The 21389-nt window shown below is 31.9% G+C and overlaps 2 long non-coding RNA genes across 2 annotated transcripts in view; both read right to left on the bottom strand.

Annotated features, from left to right (window-relative positions):
- Positions 1 to 21389, bottom strand: part of LOC127726673 (uncharacterized) — a 76306-nt gene that overhangs the window by 46130 nt on the left and 8787 nt on the right. The gene's annotated exons all lie outside the window — the stretch shown is intronic.
- LOC127726666 (uncharacterized) lies at positions 1000 to 9222 on the bottom strand. The gene is made up of 4 exons (XR_007993626.1): positions 9140 to 9222; positions 3320 to 3364; positions 2730 to 2808; positions 1000 to 1775 (listed from the first exon to the last, which is right to left on the bottom strand). It is a non-coding gene; the product is annotated as an uncharacterized LOC127726666 (long non-coding RNA).

Raw genomic sequence — 21389 nt, 5'->3', positions numbered from 1 at the left:
TCTAATATCTATCATAAGCCGAAAAAAAAACTGACAACACTGTGGCTAAAAAAGGGGAAAAGACCAACAAACAAAATTATACAAAACACAAAACAGAAAACTAAAGACTGAGCAACATGAAACCCACCAAAAACGTTAACTGTATTGAAGAACCTTACAAGGCTTTTTTACATAACCAGTACTTAAGACACATACCAATTTGAATCCTTTTGTTTTAAGAACCATGAACTACCTGTTAAAACAACCTGTATCGAAGAACTCCACATTATAAAAACTACTTCATATGAGAGCCATATATATATATATAAACCATGTAAAAAGAACCTGTATATTTGAACCTTAGATATACTAGTATATATGATTAATATACGCCTTTACTCTGTATTTTTATTTCAAAATTCAACCAGTTATTCCTTCCAACATTACACAACAGTATTAATATAGGCTATGGTTATGAAGAGACACTGTTCACATCTAGAATTTTGTCACCTGGTTGCATTTAGTAGTGTATACGATATTTTCACACAGTTTTATGGTCAAACGAAGATAGTTGGTCACAGGTTGTATGTATAACTTTACAGTCCTCAATGTATTCTCGCCTTAATTACTCTTAATGTTATGTATGTTTGTATATTTCAACAGTTTTTGTTAGTGAATTTCAATAATATTTTGCGGAATCAAAGTGTTGTTTTGGCTCTGCAGCATACTTGGGCATATCATGGTCAACTGTTTTTCCCAGTATTAGCCAATACAAGTAAATGCTCATAAATTGGGATTGTGCTTTCATTGTAGTAAGAAGGCTGCATTTGTAATAATTTTGATATGTGTAAATAATTAGATGACTGAGTAAACAATATTTTTGGCTTTCCAATTATATTTTACAACATTTAAAATACAATAAAATCAAACCAAACATGAATAAAGAGTCTATAACCTAATACAGGTTGGTTGGTCATGAATCTAAACAATGCCATATACAAAGATATAAAAAGACAAATAAAAGATTCACAAATATTTATTTTCTAAATTTATCCCCTGGTTGTATTTCAGCATTTCCTGTCACATGAAAAATCAATTTTGTATCAATTACATAAATATCTAAGAAATTTGTGCTGTTCAAAATCAATTGAGATATGGATTATTAAGATGTTCTAATTACAACAAAATTTTTAGCTTAAATACATCACTGAAAATGTATGCATATAAAAACAAGAAATTGTGTCCATAGAACATGGATGCCTCACTCGAACTATCATTTTCTATGTGGACCGTGAAATTGGGGTCAAAACTATAATTTGGCATTAAAATTAGGAAGATTATATCATAGGGAACATGTGTACTAAGTAACAAGTTGATTGGACTTCAACTTCATCAAAATCTACCTTGACCAAAAACTTTAACCTGAAGCGGGACAGACGGACAAACGAACAGACTAGAAAATGTAATGCCCCTCTACTAATGTAGGTGGGGCATAAAAAAAATATTTCTTTTTTACATAAATTGTCGCTTTCATTTCCTATTATACTACATGTCCCTCATGTGTTGTTGTATTGACACATTAAAAGTGTGACCACCTGCCACACGCTGAACACCTTATTCTCCATGACAATTGTACCAGCTAATGGCATCCCATTATGTCATACATTTCTCTTGTCAGCCATTGGCAGTCTTTTAGCAACTTGCATTGTTCTGTTCTAAACACCCTGGCTCAAGAATAGCCTGAGGATGTTCAAACCTGGATGTGCTGGGCTGATGTATTTTAAGCCCTACACTTTCTGTAAAAAAATAAGAACACATATAAAATCTAGGAGAAAAAATGTATAGTTACACATAAAAAGCTGTCATCGATCTTCTTTCAGTACAAAGGTAGCTAAATTAAATAATGTGTCCTTTGAAACACATTGACTAAAATTAAAAACACTTATCTCAAAAAGCTATTATAGTGCATACTGGTACATGACCAGACATGAATACATGTAAAGTTATCCATTCTTTTAATACTAATTCTAAAAGGTAATCAACGTAACAATTTTTATCTGTTCTTTAATTGATTTTGTTATATATATATGAATTAAAACATAACTAAATATGTATTTTTATACAGTTGTGAACACTTCAGGAACTACATATTGTTTGATACTTAAGTTTTGGAATTGCACAGTGTCATGGTTTTCTTAGACTGGTAATTGCATCTTCATATTAAATCCACTGGAGGAAAACTGATTGATATTTCAGTCTTGAAAACCTGTTTTTAAATTTTTTTTAAATTGGTTTTGAATAATGGGGCTTTGTATTGATTTGATGAGTCAAGCCTTTTTCAACTGGTTTTACAGTTAGTTCTCAATTTGTGCTGTAACACCACTTTCTCTGGTTAATGGAAGGTTGAGCCCTCATTAACATGGTTAACCCATACTCATTTAGTAAGTTATTGTCCTAAGACATTTTGTCATGTTACTAGCTTTCATAGTTTAATTTCTAGTATAGTTTTTGTTCATTGTTACAGGATCATATGATGACATTTACTTGCTTAGATATGTGGTATCTGATGGATAGTTGCCTCAGCTAAACAAATCTCAATATATGTTTTTTTTCTCGATATATTATGGTTTGTTTGTTTTTCAACATGTACTTTGGATCCTTAATGGTTTATGATCATTTAATGCCACAACTGTATTTCCTAATCAATATAGTATACTCATGAATAGATATTGTACCATTTGTGTACTTACTTAAAAACTCAATGGACTTGGTTTCTTTGTTCAATATAATTGACACCACGGTCTCACCATTTTCCAACATTTTATTCACCTGGAAGTAAAAAGAAATGTTCCAAAAAGACTTGGAAAGAACAATTGTTCAGAGTACCTAGAAAACATTGGTAAAAATCTATTTCTTCTCTGTGATTATTTTTGGTCAATGTAAACTTTTAAAAAGAACAATTTGATCAAAATTATCAGTTTAGATGTATAACAAATTTAACGAAAATGCCAAACATAAGATATTTTGACCTGTATCAAATTTTGAGGATTGTGGCTTCATAATTATTTGTGGAATACACATTTTTGTCGATTTCTTGGGCATGGGTAAACCGCTATTACAAATTTAAATACATTGTATTTAATAAAGAAGCCATTCTGTATTAGCTTGAATGCAGCCTTTTGCAAAACCATGAATCCAAATATCCATTAAAGTTTGATTTTTCTCAATCAACGAAAAACAAAATTGATCCAAATTAATGGATGTAGCTGCATATATAAATCTAAAGTATCAAAGGTAGAACTCCTAGTAGAAATCGTTGGGTTATTTAAATTTAACTAACCAGCTTCTTCGCCTTTTCCCAATCTTCCTTGTTGTTTTCTTGGTCCTATAAATAAATATAGTAAATTATTTATCAAACTAGAACAGCTATTATATGTATTATGCACTACCATTTATTTTTATGAATCATTATTACCAAAAGAAATAAAGAAACTTAGGCCTGCACAAGTAAAGTGGGAAACAAGATGTATATGTTGTGCTGGCTGTATGTTCTATACCCCTCTAAATCATGTGTGATTTAACATTCCTCACATCTCAGGCTTGACTAAATTTAAATCTATTGATTTGGTTGATTTTTGCAGCATTGACTTACTTCAATGCAGACAATTTTTGTTGGTCGAGGGAGCCAGAATTCCAGAAGAAATTGGAATGCTATTATATTTATATAAAGTTTACCAATAATGCTTGTGGTACTAAGCCAATTTATAGTGTCCCCCAAAGAGTGAATGTCATGCTTGAGCAATAGATCTTACATTCAGGAATTTCAGGCTATATGTATTGTCTATGGTTCTCAGGTACAGGTTGTGTATTTTCTATAGTTCATAGGTACATGCAATTTGTATTGTCTCAGTTTTTTGTCTGTGGTTCTTGGGTAGAGTCTATATGAATTGTCAGTGGTTCTTGGATATAGGCTATATGTATTGTTTATGGTTCTTAGATATAGTCTATATGGATTGTCTATGGTTCTTAGATATATTCTATATGTATTGTTTATGGTTCTTAGATATAGTCAATATGTATTGTCTTTGGTTCTTAAAGATATATTCTATATGTATTGTCTATGGTTCTTAGATATAGTCTATATGGATTGTGTATGCTTCTCAGATATATTCTATATGGATTGTCTATGGCTCTTAGATATAGTCTATATGTATTGTCTATGGTTCTTAGATAAAGTCTTTATGTATTGTCTATGGTGCTTAAATATATTCTATATGGATTGTCTATGGTTCTTAGATATATTCTATATGAAGTGTCTATGGTTCTTAGATTAAGTCTATATTTATTGTCTATGGTTTTTAGATATAATCTTATATGTATTGTCTATGGTTCTTAGATATACAGTCTATATGTATCGTCTATGGTTCTTAGGTTCAGTCTATATTTATTGTCTTTGGTTCTTAAATATATTATACATGAATTGTCTATGGTTCTTGGATATAGGCTATATGTATTGTCTATGGTTCTTAGATATAGGTTATATGTATTGTCTATGGTTCTTAGGTTCAGTCTATATTTATTGTATTTGGTTCTTAAACATATTATTCATGAATTGTCTATGGTTCTTGGATATAGGCTGTATGTATTGTCTATGGTTCTAAGATATAGTCTATATTTATTGTCTGTGGTTCTTAGATATAGTCTATATGAATTGTCTATGGCTTTGTGATAAAGTCTATATGTATTGTCTATGGTTCTTAGATATAGTCTATATGTATTGTCTTTGGTTCTTAGATATATTCTATATGGATTGTCTATGGCTCTTAGATATAGTCTATATGGATTGTCTTTGGTTCTTAGATATATTCTATATGTATTGTCTTTGGTTCTTAGATATATTCTATATGTATTGTCTATGGTTCTTAGATATAGGCTTAAGGTATTTTCTAGGGTTCTTATGTTTAGTTTATATGCATCATATATGGTTCTTAGATATAGGGTACATGTATTGTTTATGGTTCTTAGATATATGCTTTATTAATTGTCTATATGGTTCTTAGTTTCAGTCTATATGTATTGTCTATGGTTCTTAGGTTAAGTCTATATGTATTGTCTTTGGTTCTTAAATATATGCTACATATATTGTCTATGGTTCTTAGATATAGGCTGTATGTATTGTCTATGGTTCTTATGTTCAGTCTATATATATATTGTCCATGAGTCTTAGATATAGGCTATATGTATTGTCTATGGTTCTTAGGTTCAGTCTATATATATATTGTCTATATATGGTTATATGGTTCAGTTTATATGTATTGTCTATGGTTCTTAGGTACAGTCTATATGTATTGTCTAAGGTTCTTAAGTTCAGTCTATATTTATTGTATTTGGTTCTTAAACATATTATTCATGAATTGTCTATGGTTCTTGGATATAGGCTGTATGTATTGTCTATGGTTCTAAGATATAGTCTATATTTATTGTCTGTGGTTCTTAGATATAGTCTATATGAATTGTCTATGGCTTTGTGATAAAGTCTATATGTATTGTCTATGGTTCTTAGATATAGTCTATATGTATTGTCTTTGGTTCTTAGATATATTCTATATGGATTGTCTATGGCTCTTAGATATAGTCTATATGGATTGTCTTTGGTTCTTAGATATATTCTATATGTATTGTCTTTGGTTCTTAGATATATTCTATATGTATTGTCTATGGTTCTTAGATATAGGCTATATAGATTGTCTATTGTTCTTGGATATAGGCTATATGTATTGTATTTGGTTCTTAAGATATTGTCTATATGTATTGCCTATGGTTCTTAGGTTCAGTCTTTATGTATTGTCTATGGTTCTTAGATATAGTCTATATGTATTGCCTATGGTTCTTAGGTTCAGTCCATATGTATTGTCTATGGTTCTTAGGTTAAGTCTATATGTATTGTCTATGGTTCTAAAATATATGCTACATATATTGTCTATGGTTCTTATATATAGGCTATATGTTTGGTCTATATGGTTCTTAGGTTCAGTCTATATGTATAGTATATAGTTGTTAGATAAAGGCGTTATATATTGTCTATAATTCTTAGATATCAGCTTGATATGTTGTCTATGGTCTTTAGGTACAGTCAATGTGTATTTTCTATGGTTCTTAGATATAGGCTTAAGGTATTTTCTAGGGTTCTTATGTTTAGTTTATATGTATCATATATGGTTCTTAGATATAGGGTACATGTATTGTTTATGGTTCTTAGATATATGCTTTATTAATTGTCTATATGGTTCTTAGTTTCAGTCTATATGTATTGTCTATGGTTCTTAGGTTAAGTCTATATGTATTGTCTTTGGTTCTTAAATATATGCTACATATATTGTCTATGGTTCTTAGATATAGGCTGTATGTATTGTCTATGGTTCTTATGTTCAGTCTATATATATATTGTCCATGGTTCTTAGATATAGGCTATATGTATTGTCTATGGTTCTTAGGTTCAGTCTATATATATTGTCTATATATGGTTATATGGTTCAGTTTATATGTATTGTCTATGGTTCTTAGGTACAGTCTATATGTATTGTCTAAGGTTCTTAAGTTCAGTCTATATGAATTGTCTATGGTTCTTAGATATAGGCCATATGTATTTTCTATGGTTCTTAGGTTCAGTCTATATATATATTGTCTATGGTTCTTAGGTTCAGTCTATATCTATTGTCTATGGTTCTTAGGTACAGTCTATATGTATTGTCTATGGTTCTTATGTTCAGTCTATATGAATTATCTATGGTTCTTAGAAAAAGGCTATATGTTTTGTCTATATGGTTCTTAGGTTCAGTCTATATGTATAGTATATAGTTGTTTGATAAATGTGTTATATATTGTCTGTAATTCTTAGATATCAGCTTGATATGTTGTCTATGGTCTTTAGGTACAGTCTATATGTATTTTCTATGGTTCTTAGATATAGGCTTAATGTATTTTCTATGGTTCTTATGTTTAGTTTATATGTATCATATATGGTTCTTAGATATAGGGTACATGTATTGTTTATGGTTCTTAGATATATGCTGTAACCACATAATCATAAACATTAGGGGAGTATTCAAACTAATAAAATGATCAACCGATATAATAACATGATCATGATCATGAATTTTTAGGGCAGAAATCGAAACTATCGGCATGATTAAACCAGGTTATAAAGGACAATAATCAAACAATCGATTCGAAATGATGATGATGATTAAACCCTGTAATCACATGATCATCAAAGACGGATTTAGAGGGGGCAGGGAGCTTCATATATGATAAATGTATAAGACTTTTAAACATATTGCTCCAAACGTTGGTTTTCCATAGGGCCTCACCCCCTTTTTCAAAATCCTGGAATCATGGATCATGAATAATAAGGGCAATAATCAAATGATTAACATGATCAAAGTGTGATATTACATTATCTAATCTATCAAGGGCAATAATCAAACCTTAAATTAGATAATTATGAATATTAAGGGCAATAATCAAAAATATGTAATCAGATAATCATGAATAGTAAAGGCAATAATCAATAGATTATCATGTTTAACTGTTCAATCATATCATTATGGTTATTAAGGATAATAATCAAATGATCATCATGTTCGAAACTGTGTAATCAGATGATTATGAATATAAGGCCGGCAATATTCAAACGATCATCATGTTCAAACTGTGTAATCAGATGATCATGAATATTCAGGGCAATAATCAAACGATCATCGTGTTCAAACTATGTAATTAAATAATCATGAATATTAAGGGCAATAATCTAACGATCATCATAGTCAAACTGCGTAATCAGATAATCATGAATATTAATGGTAATAATCAAACAATCATCATGGCCTAACTGTTCAATCATATGATCATGATTATCAGGGGAAAAAATCAATCAATCATCATGGCCTAACTGTTTAAATATATGATCATGATTATCAAGGGCAATAATCAGAAGATCATCATGGCCTAACTGTGTAATCATATGGTTATATATATTAAGGGCAATAATCAAACAGTCATCATGGCCTAAATGTTAAATCATATGATCATGATTATCAAGGGCAATAATCAGACGATCATCACGGCCTAACTGTGTAATCATATGATTATGAATATAAAGGGCAAAAATCAAACAATCATAATGGTCCAACTGAGTAATCATATGATTATGAATATTAATGGCAATAATCAAACAATCATCATGGCCTAACTGTTTAATCATATGATCATGATTATCAAGGGCAATAATCAGAGAATCACCATGGCCTAACTGTGTAATCATATGATTATGAATATTAATGGCAATAATCAAACAATCATCATGGCCTAACTGTTTAATCATATGATCATGATTATCAAGGGCAATATTCAGACGATCATCACGGCCTAACTGTGTAATCATATGATTATGAATATAAAGGGCAAAAATCAAACAATCATAATGGTCCAACTGAGTAATCATATGATTATGAATACTAATGGCAATAATCAAACAATCATCATGGCCTAACTGTTTAATCATATGATCATGATTATCAAGGGCAATAATCAGAGAATCACCATGGCCTAACTGTGTAATCATATGATTATGAATATTAATGGCAATAATCAAACAATCATCATGGCCTAACTGTTTAATTATATGATCATGATTATCAAGGGCAATATTCAGACGATCATCACGGCCTAACTGTGTAATCATATGATTATGAACATAAAGGGCAATATTTAAACGATCATCATGGTCAATCTGTGGAATAATATGATTATGATGATTATGAATATTAAGAGCAATAATCAAACAATCAACATGATTTGAATGTGTGATCAACTTATCATGAATAATAATTTCTTCTAACTATCAACATAATCACACCGTGTAATCATATAATCATGAATATCAGGGGAAAACTCTTACTATCAACATGATCACACTACTCACTAGTTAAATGACTTATAATGATTAACTTATTCAGAGAATTTTATAAATCCCAGGTTGGACCAGAGCCTGATATTTTGGCCTAAATGTTTAAAGCAAAGGTATGTTTATTATTTGGTCGTAAACAGGCAATTTTTGTTTTCGTGTTTACCCTTTTCTGCATCTTTAGGACTCACTTACCCGTCAGTTAACAGCAGTATAAATATAACGTGAAATCGAAACAGAAAGTACGCTTCGGAAATTCTCTTTTTCGTAGAATAAATCCGAGTTACATTAAGAACCAATTGTATGATAGATAACAAAAATGAAAAATAAATATTAAGCCAATCAGAGCGTGGTCCATATCGTGGTTTTTAAGTCCTAAAAACCACTACTATTATACCTCTAAATACGGATGGTTGTTATGTACAAGACGTCATAGTTTATTACTTTGAATTTGAAATTTAATCGACAGTAATAACAGAACATTCAGTATAATAAATTAAATAACACATGTCTGAGAGGGTGATAGAGCAGATTGTTACCCCTCGAAAAGACATTGTCAACCTTGGCTTCGCCTCAGTTGACAATGTTTTCTCGGGGTAACAATCTGCTCAATAACCCTCTCAGCTATGTGTTATTTATATAATGTATAATTCTGTTAATATTTGAAATGTATGTTCTTATTATTTATTTTCTTTTTGTTGGGTTGCTTAATGATTGACATTTGCACTTCATTTGGTTTTATTTATACCAAATGAATACTCATTCATTTTACAATAACAATAACAATAGGTCTTGACAGATACAAGTTCTTAATTACTTCATTTAATTTAAGGATGAAAATGCAAAGGGATACTGAATAACTATTACATCTTATTTACTTTTGTTTTAATGAGTTTGGACAGATGGGCATAAATCCTTCATTTGAAACAATTAAACTTGTTATAAAATATTGTAAGAGGAAATCTGTCACTGAAACCAATTATTCCACCTTAAAATTTGATGGTTCACACAATAAAATTCTAACCTTAGAGATTTGGTAAATTGTTTTAAATGGCTTTCTATAATCATTATCATGATCATGATAATCTATCATGTGTCTCTAGATTTCAATTCATGTTTTATTAAAGAAACAGGGGGGGGGGGGGGGGGACACACACATTGAATGAAAAGTGATATTACAAATTTAATATAACATAACCAAATAACGAAACATTTAACATAAATAGTTTAAGAAAGGTCGTAATGGAATTGTAGCAAACTTCGCACACTTTTAAATGACTTTGTAAATCAACGAAAAATACTCCGGCGTTATGGTCATTATTTTTCATAACAATTCTTTCAGTGGAATTTTGATAAAGTCGTGTATTTTTTCCAGAAAAGGTTCTGTTTCGTACACATCGCTATGTGTGATTTCTCGAAATTTCTACATTTTCTGCTATTTATCCGTAGCGAGTTAACTTCTCCAGCTAAAATTTTACCGCTGGTAAATCATTTGTTATTTGTCTCATAATAGTTAAATTCATATAATGGCACTCATACATATAAGTTTTATAACATCAAGAATCAATTTCAAATAAATTTCAAACCTTCGTTCAGTTTAATAAAGGAAATAAAATACGAAACATTCTTACACATTTTACAAATTGAACCTTATATACCCGTATATATAATATTTTGGTGAAACACTTATATTTTCTTTCCTCCTTCATATTCAACTGACTTGCCGATTGCAGCCTGCAACCAACGGGAAGTGCTATTTTGCAGGTTGCGGGTTGCGGGTTGCAGGTTGCGGGTTGCAGCTCACACATATAAATATTATATACGTAAAAAGGTCATATTAGGGGAATTAATACATATAAAATCTACCCCATGACTAATAAAGGAGAAGGCTCACGAAGGGTTAAAATTGTCCCTAAATTTTTGATGTTTTTTAAATCGGGACAAAAAACTTAAAACTTATAGAAATACTTGTGATAATACTATTAGGTCAAAAATATATTTTTTTTGCACCTTCCTTTCAACTTTATGAAGCTATGACCCCTTAAATAAACATTATTTGTATTAAAGGTCAATTTTGGTAAATTTTTTAATTAATTAAGCTTGGCCGCCATTCACGATCCAAAATTTTTTTATATTGATGAACTCTATATCCGCAAAATTGGAATCTTTTAGTTACAAAACATTTTGGATCGTAGGTGGCGGCCAAGGGTTTCCTAAAGCTTTTGGGTCTGGAAATTGCACAAGATCATCATATTTTGACAAAATGTCCAAAATGGGCCTACTTTGGAGAATATTATGTACTTTTATGAAAAGAACAGATTTATTTAGCAGTAAGGTTTTTGAAAAAGACCAATTTACGAACCAAACTGTGAACCTTTTGGTGTTTTATGATAAAGTTGATATTTTAGGCCATTTTGTGCCATAAGTGAACCTTGTCCTTACAATTATTTCTTACAGTACTGTGTGGTAAAAGTGTCTTGTCAGTTATCAGTTGTCAGTATTTAATTTTCTTTTTATCATAATCTTCAAATTCAATAATCATAATGTTAATACACATACATGTATCTTTTGGTGCTAATCGTACTGCTCAATTGCTATTAATAGTTCTTAACATTGATTCTATAGTGAAGTTAAAGTAATAAAAACTACAAATTGACATAGGCTGAACAGGTTCTATGGACACATTAATCTGTCTTAATCTAGTTACATAAACAATTAAATTCCTTTCAATGGACATTAAAAATCTTTGAGGCTAATATTAAGAAATTATTAGCTTTAAATAATTAATTGCTTTTTTTTGCCAAAACAGAAGGGACACCTCTATTTGTCGGTCTTTACTCAGTGATTTAGCACTTTTGGTTATCTCTAGCAATTATCTGGTTTCTCAACTGTCAAGTCAAACAGTAACTTTATTTTTATAAAACTTTATTCAAGGTGAGCAAAAAATACAACTTTTAAAACAGAAGTGTGTTCAGCTGCTTAAACAGCCATTTTCTGAGAATACATTTCTGTTTGGCCTCCCCAACATTACTGACTGGTTTGTCAGAAAGAGACAAAACACCTCGCAAAACACGATTATTAAGTTTACGTATAATTTCTCCAATACAGAAGTGACGTACTTAGATACTGAGGTGTACAAAGGGGAGCATTTTAAATCGAGTGGTGTCCTTGATTTCAGGTTGCATGTCTTATGAGTATCTCCCAATTACAAGTGCACATCTTAGACATACTTTTCAAATTGTAATAACAAGTGAAACAAGTCGTCACTTAAGAAACAACTAGAACACACCCGCGAAATCGCGGGCTTTTAGAGTGTGGTTGAAAGTATGTAATCTGTTGTAGGATGAATTTTTGTAAAAGATTTTATGACTGGAGAATTTCAAAAACGGTATCAAATTAGAAAGGTCATAGGTACATGTACATGTACTTGGGGACATTACAATTTTTTTTTAGCCCTCCCCCTTTTTTCCAAAGTCCGTTATTTTTTGTTTTTCTGTTAATTTTAATTATTTTCGCGTTTTTTTCTGTATATTATGAACATACATATACTATAAATGAAGTGCATTTGCTATTTACTATCAATTCCAAGTTTACTATCTAGGGCGGTCACTGATATATTATATAGAGACTCTCTAGATCTCTAAATAATATAGCAGTGACCGCCGTGGATAGTAGACTTGGAATTGATGGTAAATAGCAAATACACTTTATTTATAGTATATGCATTATCATAGTACATGTAGTATACAGAAAACGCGAAAATAATTGTGCTGTTCCCAAGTACTTATGAAAATTATATGTAATTTTAAGAGTCCTAAACGGAAGTCTTGTCTATGACTTAAGAGTCCGTCCGATGACGAAAATATTATCGGGACGCCTTTATTATCGTTTCCTCCCAAAATAACCCAAACTGAATAATCATAAGCGAGGATGACAAATGCGACTATGCGTGATACCTATAGGACACAGAGGCATGATGATTTATTTATTGTGGAAGGAAGAGAAGCGACACACAAAATGAGGTCTTCTCATTTAATAGTATAAATAGCAACGAGACTGATCTCAACAACATTTTATGACTTTGGAGAAATAAACTTATAGATAGAGGAGGTTATGATATTAAAGTTTCAAACTGCGTAAGACATTACAGATGTGAAACACAAGATTAAAAGATGCAGTACACTCTGTCAAATAATTTTAGAAAAAAGGAAATTTCACTTGCACTGCATGGTAACTAAATATATAACCCTGCAGTAATAATTCTTAACAGAGCTTTTAAGAAACATTGGCATATTTTTCAAAGAGATGAATATTGTTTTGATTGATATTCAATAAAAAAGGAGTTCCAATGTCTCCCGCGTTGCACTTATTTAATATTTTCAAGTGGCATAATTTTATCATCTTATTAAAAAATCCGATTGTCCACCTTTATAGAACTTGTCCGAGATACTGCTGATATTAATCTAAAGTATAAGTTTTATAAATATCTGGCAAGAATTGTACCTGTATGAGCGCTAACGAGGCCATTTTCCATAAATTTAATATTTCCAAGGAACATAACTCTTTTAAAAAAAAGTCGATCGTCCACCATTTTAGAACTTAATTTTAACTTTGAAGGAGCATCAATTGAAAACAAGACTTTTGAATAGGTAGGCTTTTGAGAAGGACCCTTGCTAAGAATGCAATAGAACTTCGCTGAAAAAATTCAGAAACACCGTTGATTAAAAATATATACAATGATATACGTATGTACATCTAGCCGTTTAAAGGCAATAAGTCTTTACCACTATATAAAAACTGTGTCAAGTCTTGATGTTTTAGTATGTATGTTCTATGCATTTGTTGAAAGTTTTCCCCAGACATTTGTTCAGTTTTCTCTTTTCGAACAGAAAGTGTATGTATTAGATACACTCTGAGGGTGTTAGACCAATTAAGTGCATTTACATCTCAAGATATTATGATTAATGTAAAGTGATAGATTTCTATTGTTAGGTGTAAGTTTATTTACAGCAGAATGTTGTTTAACGTAATTGGATACCCTGCCTTTAACACATGTTGATCATAAAATTGTGTAAATTAGATACACCCTCTCATGCTAATGCCCTCGTTGTATATCTAATACTTAAACCCGCAACCTTCAACCTGCAACCCGCAACCCGCAACCTGCATTTTAGACAATTTCGCAACCAACAGTCCGCTCCGGTATCACTTGGTCCAACTCTTTATTGGAATGATTGAAATATTGTAATCACAAGTCAATTTATCTACAAAACTACTTTTGAAATACCAAATGGTTTTTTTTCAATTCTTAATTTTCATCCTTATGATACTTTACTTCAGAACTTGTTCCTGTATTGTTATGAATTTCAGTTAATGGCCAATTTCTTAGTGAAGATTCGTCTAAATTCCATTTAATAGATACATTTAAAAACGCTTACCGTTACCTTGGTGGCATTTTTGCTTCAAATAATAAAGAATTCCCTAATCATACTGCTGAAATTTACCCCAGAGAACTTACTTTAAATAAAAGTAATACTTGTATAAACAGCAATACTTTTGCTTTTTGCAGATTTTGACATATGACTACATATCAGTTTCATACGAACAAATTCGTATGGGTTCCGTGGAACCCAGTGTCTCGCCTACTTTTGCTGTTAGTCGCAGGCTCAACAAAAATGGGGAAATAATTATTGCAAATTTTCCTCTAGATACTATCTTTTGATTGTAAGAAGCTTCTGTTCAAGTTTGGAAGGAATCCAGGATGGTTTCTGAATCTAATAAATGTTTTAAAAACTTTAACTGCAGACTGTATGTAATGTTAACTGGAAGAACAACTAAGTCCATTTATAAGTAATATACGGAAAAACAGGAATTTTTTTTTCACAAAATTTCCTTCTAGATACTAGCTTTTGATCATAAACAAGCTCCTGTCCAAGTTTGGTACAAATCCAGGATAGTGTAAAGAAAGTTATTAAAATTTGAAAAACTTTAACCACACAGTTAATGTTATGTTAACTGGCAGAAAAAATAAGTCCAGTTATGAGTAAAATACGGATAAACAGGATTATTTTTTTACAAAATTTTCTTCTGGATACTATCTTATGATCATAAACAAGCTTCTGTACAAGTATGGTACAAATCCAGGATAGTTTAAGAAAGTTATTAAAATTTGAAAAACTTTAACCACAGAGTGAATGTTATGTTAACTGGCAGAAAAACTAAGTCCATTTATAAGTAAAATACGGATCAACAGGATTATTTTTTTAACAAAATTAACTTTTGAATACTATCTTATGATTATAAACAAGCTTCTGTCCAAGGTTGGTACAAATCCAGGATAGTTTAAGAAAGTTATTAAAATTTGAAAAACTTTAACCACAGAGTGAATGTTATGTTAACTGGCAGAAAAACTAAGTCCATTTATAAGTAAAATACGGATAAACAGGATTATTTTTTTAACAAAATTAACTTTTGAATACTATCTTATGATCATAAACAAGCTTCTGTCCAAGTATGGTACAAATCCAGGATAGTTTAAGAAAGTTATTAAAATTTGAAAAACTTTAACCACAGAGTGAATATTTGTGGACGCCGCCGACGACGCTGGACGACGACGACGACAACGCCGACGACGGAATGTAGGATCGCTATGTCTCGCTTTTGCGACAAAAGTCGCAGGCTCGACAAAAATCAAAAGAAAACTTCACGACGACAAAATAGACGATTTTGTGCCCTTGATCGTTTTAAAGCGTGAATTGATCGGTCTTTTTCGAGTGTTATCATGTTTTTTTCGTGTGAATATGGTGTAAAATGTTAACAAACAGACTTCTTCTCTTTTCGTAAGACGGGAAATAAAAGTTTAAAAAAAACGTCAAAGGTAAAAACATCGATTGAAGTTATACACGTTGAATATAAAATTATCCTTAGAAAGCTCTTTTTGAATATTCAAAAATGTGTAATAAAGCCATCTGTAGGGTGTAGGTAGGTGAAATTCTAACATAAAAACCGATCTAAAATTGATACTTTAAGTCAGAAGAGCATAAGTTATGGAACAAAATAACATTTGGTTGAGACAAATTGGAGTTAAAGAGAACGGAAATGAAAATTTCAGCAATTTTTCTATTTGTAAAGGAGTATAACTCTAGAACGGTAAAAGTGACGCCACCAAAATTAAAATTTGATCTGTGTTTTGTGGTAATAAGCATCGTTTGTTGATGTGGTTCATAAGTGTTTCTCGTTTCTCGTTATTTATATAGATTAGACCGTTGGTTTTCCCGTTTGAATGGTTTTACACTAGTAATTTTTGGGGCCCTTTATAGCTTGCTGTTCGGTGTGAGCTAAGGCTCCATGTTGAAGACCGTACTTTGACCTATAATTGTTTACTTTTATAAATTTTGACTTGGATGGAGAGTTGTCTCATTGGCACTCATACCACATCTTCTTATATCTATACATTGTGTAAAAGTTTTATGACAATTGGTTGAGGCAAACTAAAGTTAGAGAATGGAAACCAATTTTGGGACGTACGGACACAGGGACGTTTAGACGGACAAGGGTAAAGTTTAATGCCCCTCCGCTACGGCGGGGGCATAATAAGCTAAATAATATTGGTAGGTTATCGAGTCTCTTTTTGTGATAAAAATTATATGTTTTTTTTTTAAATAGGACGAATAGGATGACTCGGACTTTTACATTAAATTTAGCATTGGCATTATTTGGGACATACGGATGAACGGACGTACAGACGGACAAGGGTAAAGTTTAATGCCCCTCCGCTACGGCGGGGGCATAATAAGCTAAAAAATATTGATAGGTTATCGAGTTCCTTTTTGTGATATATGATTTTTTTTTTAAATGGGGCGAAAAGGATGACTCGGACTTTTACATTATATTTAGCATCGGCATTATTTGGGACATACGGATGCACGGACGTACAGACGGACAATGGTAAAGCTTAATGCCCCTCCGCTACGGCGGGGCATAATAAACTAAAAATATTGATAGGTTATAGAATTCCTTTTTGTGATATATGTTTTTTTTAATGGGGGGAAAAGGATGACTTGGACTTTTACCTTATATTTAGCATTGGCATTATTTGGGACGTACAGACGCACGGACGTACAGACGGACAAGGGTAAATCTTAATGCCCCTCCGCTACGGCGGGGGCATAATAAGCTAAAAATATTGATAGGTTATAGAATTCCTTTTTGTTATATTTTTTTCACTAGAATTATTTCACACGCAAGTAAATGTAAATATATTTATTTTCTAAAAAAAAAAAGTTCGATATCGCACAGCTAATTCTTCTAAAATCTAGAAACAACTTATTAACATAAAAGTTGACAAACACTTAAATTGGAACACGTGCAACCTAGTTAATTCACGAGAAAGATAATAAACCGTTATTAGCTACCACAGACGAACATCTATCAACTCTTGCCATAAACTTGCGTATCGTCCCCATAACATTTATGAATTTGACAGATGCTGAGTTCGGACAGACAAAACAATAAACATTGATATAAACATCTATTAAAATTTTAAATTCAAATCAAAGTTGTCTTTTAAATTTCGTTTTTGTATTACTGTTCTCTCATATTTTCCATTATTTTGTGAAAAAATGAAATTGCCTCAGTCAAATAATTTGACAAAGTTTATCAGAAGTTTAGCTATTACCCTATTATACTCAACGAAGCTCGGAGATAAATGTACGTTCACCCGTAGAACGTTTAACAACTGTTGACTCGTCGAAAAAAGGGAAGGGGTGTGGTTTGGTCATTCAACAAGATAATTCCAAAGCTTTCAGACAAATTACTTCTTTATTTCAGCAATCACTTCTTTTTTATAGGACTTAATAGGACTGTATTATATTTCTTTCCATTTTTGGGGACCATTATTATCAATTATGTTGTGTGCAGTATACAAATATGTAATAATGTGCACGTTTACAATCATCCATGTTTTATGTGGATGGCGAAGGAGTTGACAGAAAGAGATATGCAAAAAGAATATAAAATGACTTTGTCAAAGTTTTAGGACCCTGTTATTTCAATAAAAAAAATTACTTACTTCATTGTCGTGTTTGTGGACTATCGACTCAAGAGAATGTTGATTTCAACAAAGTGTGTTGTAAACGGTGCAACATACTGTCGGATAGCGGGAAAAATATTGATGTACTTTTTTATACAAGTATAAAAAGTAACATCATTCCAAGGTACCCCCCCCCCCCCCTATTTTTTTTAACCTAACTTCAGATTTCCAAACATAAACGATTCTGGAGTTTTTCTAAATAGATACGCCAATGTCTTCTCTAATGTCTCCTCTACGTTACATATACAGTCGTTGCCCGTCACAATCTCTATCAATTGGTCTTCAATCATCTTAAGGTACGCCATCCCTCGTTTTTACAATTTCAGTTTTTTAACCGTTACTTCAGATTTTGAACATAAACCACTCTGGAGATTTTCCTAAACGATGCGCCAATGTCTCCTCTACAACACCTATATAGTCGTTGTCCGTCACAATCTCTTTGAAATGGTCCAAAATTTCCTTTTAGTGCCCTACCCCCCTAATTTCATTTTGTCAATTTCACAATAAAATTTTCAGTTTTTTAACCGTAACTTCAGATTTTCGAACATAAACCACTCTGGAGATTTTCTTAAACGATGCGCCAATGTCTCCTCTACAACACCTATATAGTCGTTGCCCGTCACAATTTCTTTGAAGTGGTCCAAAATTTCCTTTTAGTGCCCTACCCCCTTAATCTCATTATGTCAATTTCGCAATAAAATTTTCAGTTTTTTAACCGTAACTTCAGATTTTCGAACATAAACCACTCTGGAGATTTTCTTAAACGATGCGCCATTGTTCCCTCTACAACACCTATTAAGTTGTTGCCCGTCACAATCTCTTGAAATTGGTCCAAAATTAACTTAAATTGCCCTACCCCCCTAATCTCATTTTGTCAATTTCACTATAAAATTTTCAGATTTTTAATCGTAACTTCAGATTTTCGAACATAAACCACTCTGGAGATTTTCTTAAACGATGCGCCATTGTTTCCTCTACAACACCTATATAGTCGTTCTCCGTCACAATCTCTTTAAAATGGTCCAAATTTTTCTTTTAGTGCCCTACCCCCCTAATCTCATTTTGTCAATTTCACAATAAAATTTTCAGTTTTTTAACCGTAACTTCAGATTTTCGAACATAAACCACTCTGGAGATTTTCTTAAACGATGCACCAATCCTCTACAACACCTATATAGTCGTTGCCCGTCACAATCACTTTAAAATGGTCCAAATTTTTCTTTTAGTGCCCTACCCCTCTAATCTCATTTTGTCAATTTCACAATAAAATTTTCAGTTTTTTAACCGTAACTTCAGATTTTCGAACATAAACCACTCTGGAGATTTTCTTAAACGACGCGCCATTGTCTCCTCTATAACACCTATATAGTCGTTGCCCGTCACAATCTCTTGAAATTGGTCCAAAATTAACTTAAATTGGCCTACCCCCCTAATCTCATTTTGTCAATTTCACAATTTCAGTTTTTTAACCGTAACTTCAGATTTTCGAACATAAACCACTCTGGAGATTTTCTTAAACGATGCGCCATTGTCTCCTCTACAACATCCATATAATCGTTGCCCGTCACAATCTCTTGAAATTGGTCCAAAATTAACTTCAATTGGCCTACCCCCTAATCTCATTTTGTCAATTTCACAATTTCAGTTTTTTAACCGTAACTTCAGATTTTCGAACATAAACTACTCTGGATATTTTCTTAAACGATGCGCCATTGTCTCCTCTACAACACCTATATAGTCGTTGCCCGTCACAATCTCTTGAAGATGGTCCAAAATTAACTTAAATTGGCATACCCCCTAATCTCATTTTGTCAATTTCAGTTTTTTAACCGTAAGTTCAGATTTTTGAACATAAACCACTCTGGAGATTTTCTTAAACGATGCGCCATTGTCTCCTCTACAACACTTATATAGTCGTTGATCGTCACAATCTCTTCAAATTAGTCCAAAATTAACTTGAATCGGCCTACCCCTTATCTCATTTTGTCAATTTCACAATAAAAGTTTCAGTTTTTTAATCGTAACTTCAGATTTTCGAACATAAATCAATCTGGAGATTTTCTTAAACAAAGCGCCATTGTCTCCCCTACAACACCTATATAGTCATTGCCCGTCACAATCTCTTCAAATTGGTCCAAAATTAACTTAAATTGGCCTAACCCCTAATCTCATTTATTCAATTTCACAATTTCAGTTTTTTAACCGTAGGTTCAGATTTTCGAACATAAATCAATCTGGAGATTTTCTTAAACAAAGCGCCAATGTCTCCTCTACAACACCTTTATAGTCATTGCCCGTCACAATCTCTATAAATTAGTCCAAAATTAACTTTGAGTGCCCAACCCCACAATCTCATTTTGAAAGTTTCAGTTTTTTAACCCTAACTTCCGATTTTCGAACATAATGTGATCTGGATTTTTTTTTCTACACGATGCGCCAATGTCTCCTCTACAACAACTATATAGTCGTTGCCCGTCACAATCTCTATAAATTGGTTCAACATTAACTTTTAGTGCCCTACCCCCCTAATCTTATTTTGTCAATTTCAGTTTTTTACCGTAACTTCAGATTTTCGAACATAAACCTCTCTGGAGATTTTCCTAAACGATGCAGAAATGTCTCCTCTAAAACACCTATATAGTCGTTGCCTGTAACAATCTATTCAAATTGGTCAAAAATTAACTTAAAATGTCCTATACCCAAATTTCATTTTGTTAATTTCAGTTTTTTTTCTACCACAATTTAAGATTTTCGAACATAAACCACTCTGGAGATTTTCCTAAACTATGCGGCACTATCTCCTCTTAAACACCTATATAGCCTAACCTGTCACAATCTCTATTAATCGGACCAAACAACGTAAAGTGCACCCCCATTCCCTAAAAATGCATTGTGTCATTGTGTTAACTTATGGTCATTGTAATCCAGCTGTCTATTGAATGCCTTATGTGGATTTATTTAGTTAGGAAAGAAAAGCTTTGTATTCTTTATATATGAAGTATGGTTTCCCTTTTGTTTTAAGTTAGTTTTTTCGTTTTTGTTTAAGATTGTATGTATTCTCATAATTGTTCGCTAGCTCGAACAAACGTGTTAACCTTATGTGATATTGTGGTTTTTAGTTATACCTCCTAATTGTTCGCTAGCTAATTGTTCGCTAGCTTGAGTCAGGTCCATTACAGTCATGTTTACCGAATATAAACTGACGTATCTTAATTTTCTAATAAATCATCGTAAATTTCATTTATGTCATCCAACATATAAAAAAATTCTGCTATATTCGACGGCAAATTGAATTTTTTTTTTATTGCTTCTTCTACAGAATATCTCCAGAAGAGGTCCAGATTCATTTTTTTT

Source organism: Mytilus californianus, unplaced genomic scaffold (genome assembly GCF_021869535.1).
Source record: "Mytilus californianus isolate M0D057914Y unplaced genomic scaffold, xbMytCali1.0.p SCAF_18, whole genome shotgun sequence".
In the NCBI taxonomy this organism is placed as follows: Eukaryota; Metazoa; Mollusca; class Bivalvia; order Mytilida; family Mytilidae; genus Mytilus; species Mytilus californianus.
This window is presented reverse-complemented; position numbering and strand designations above follow the sequence as displayed.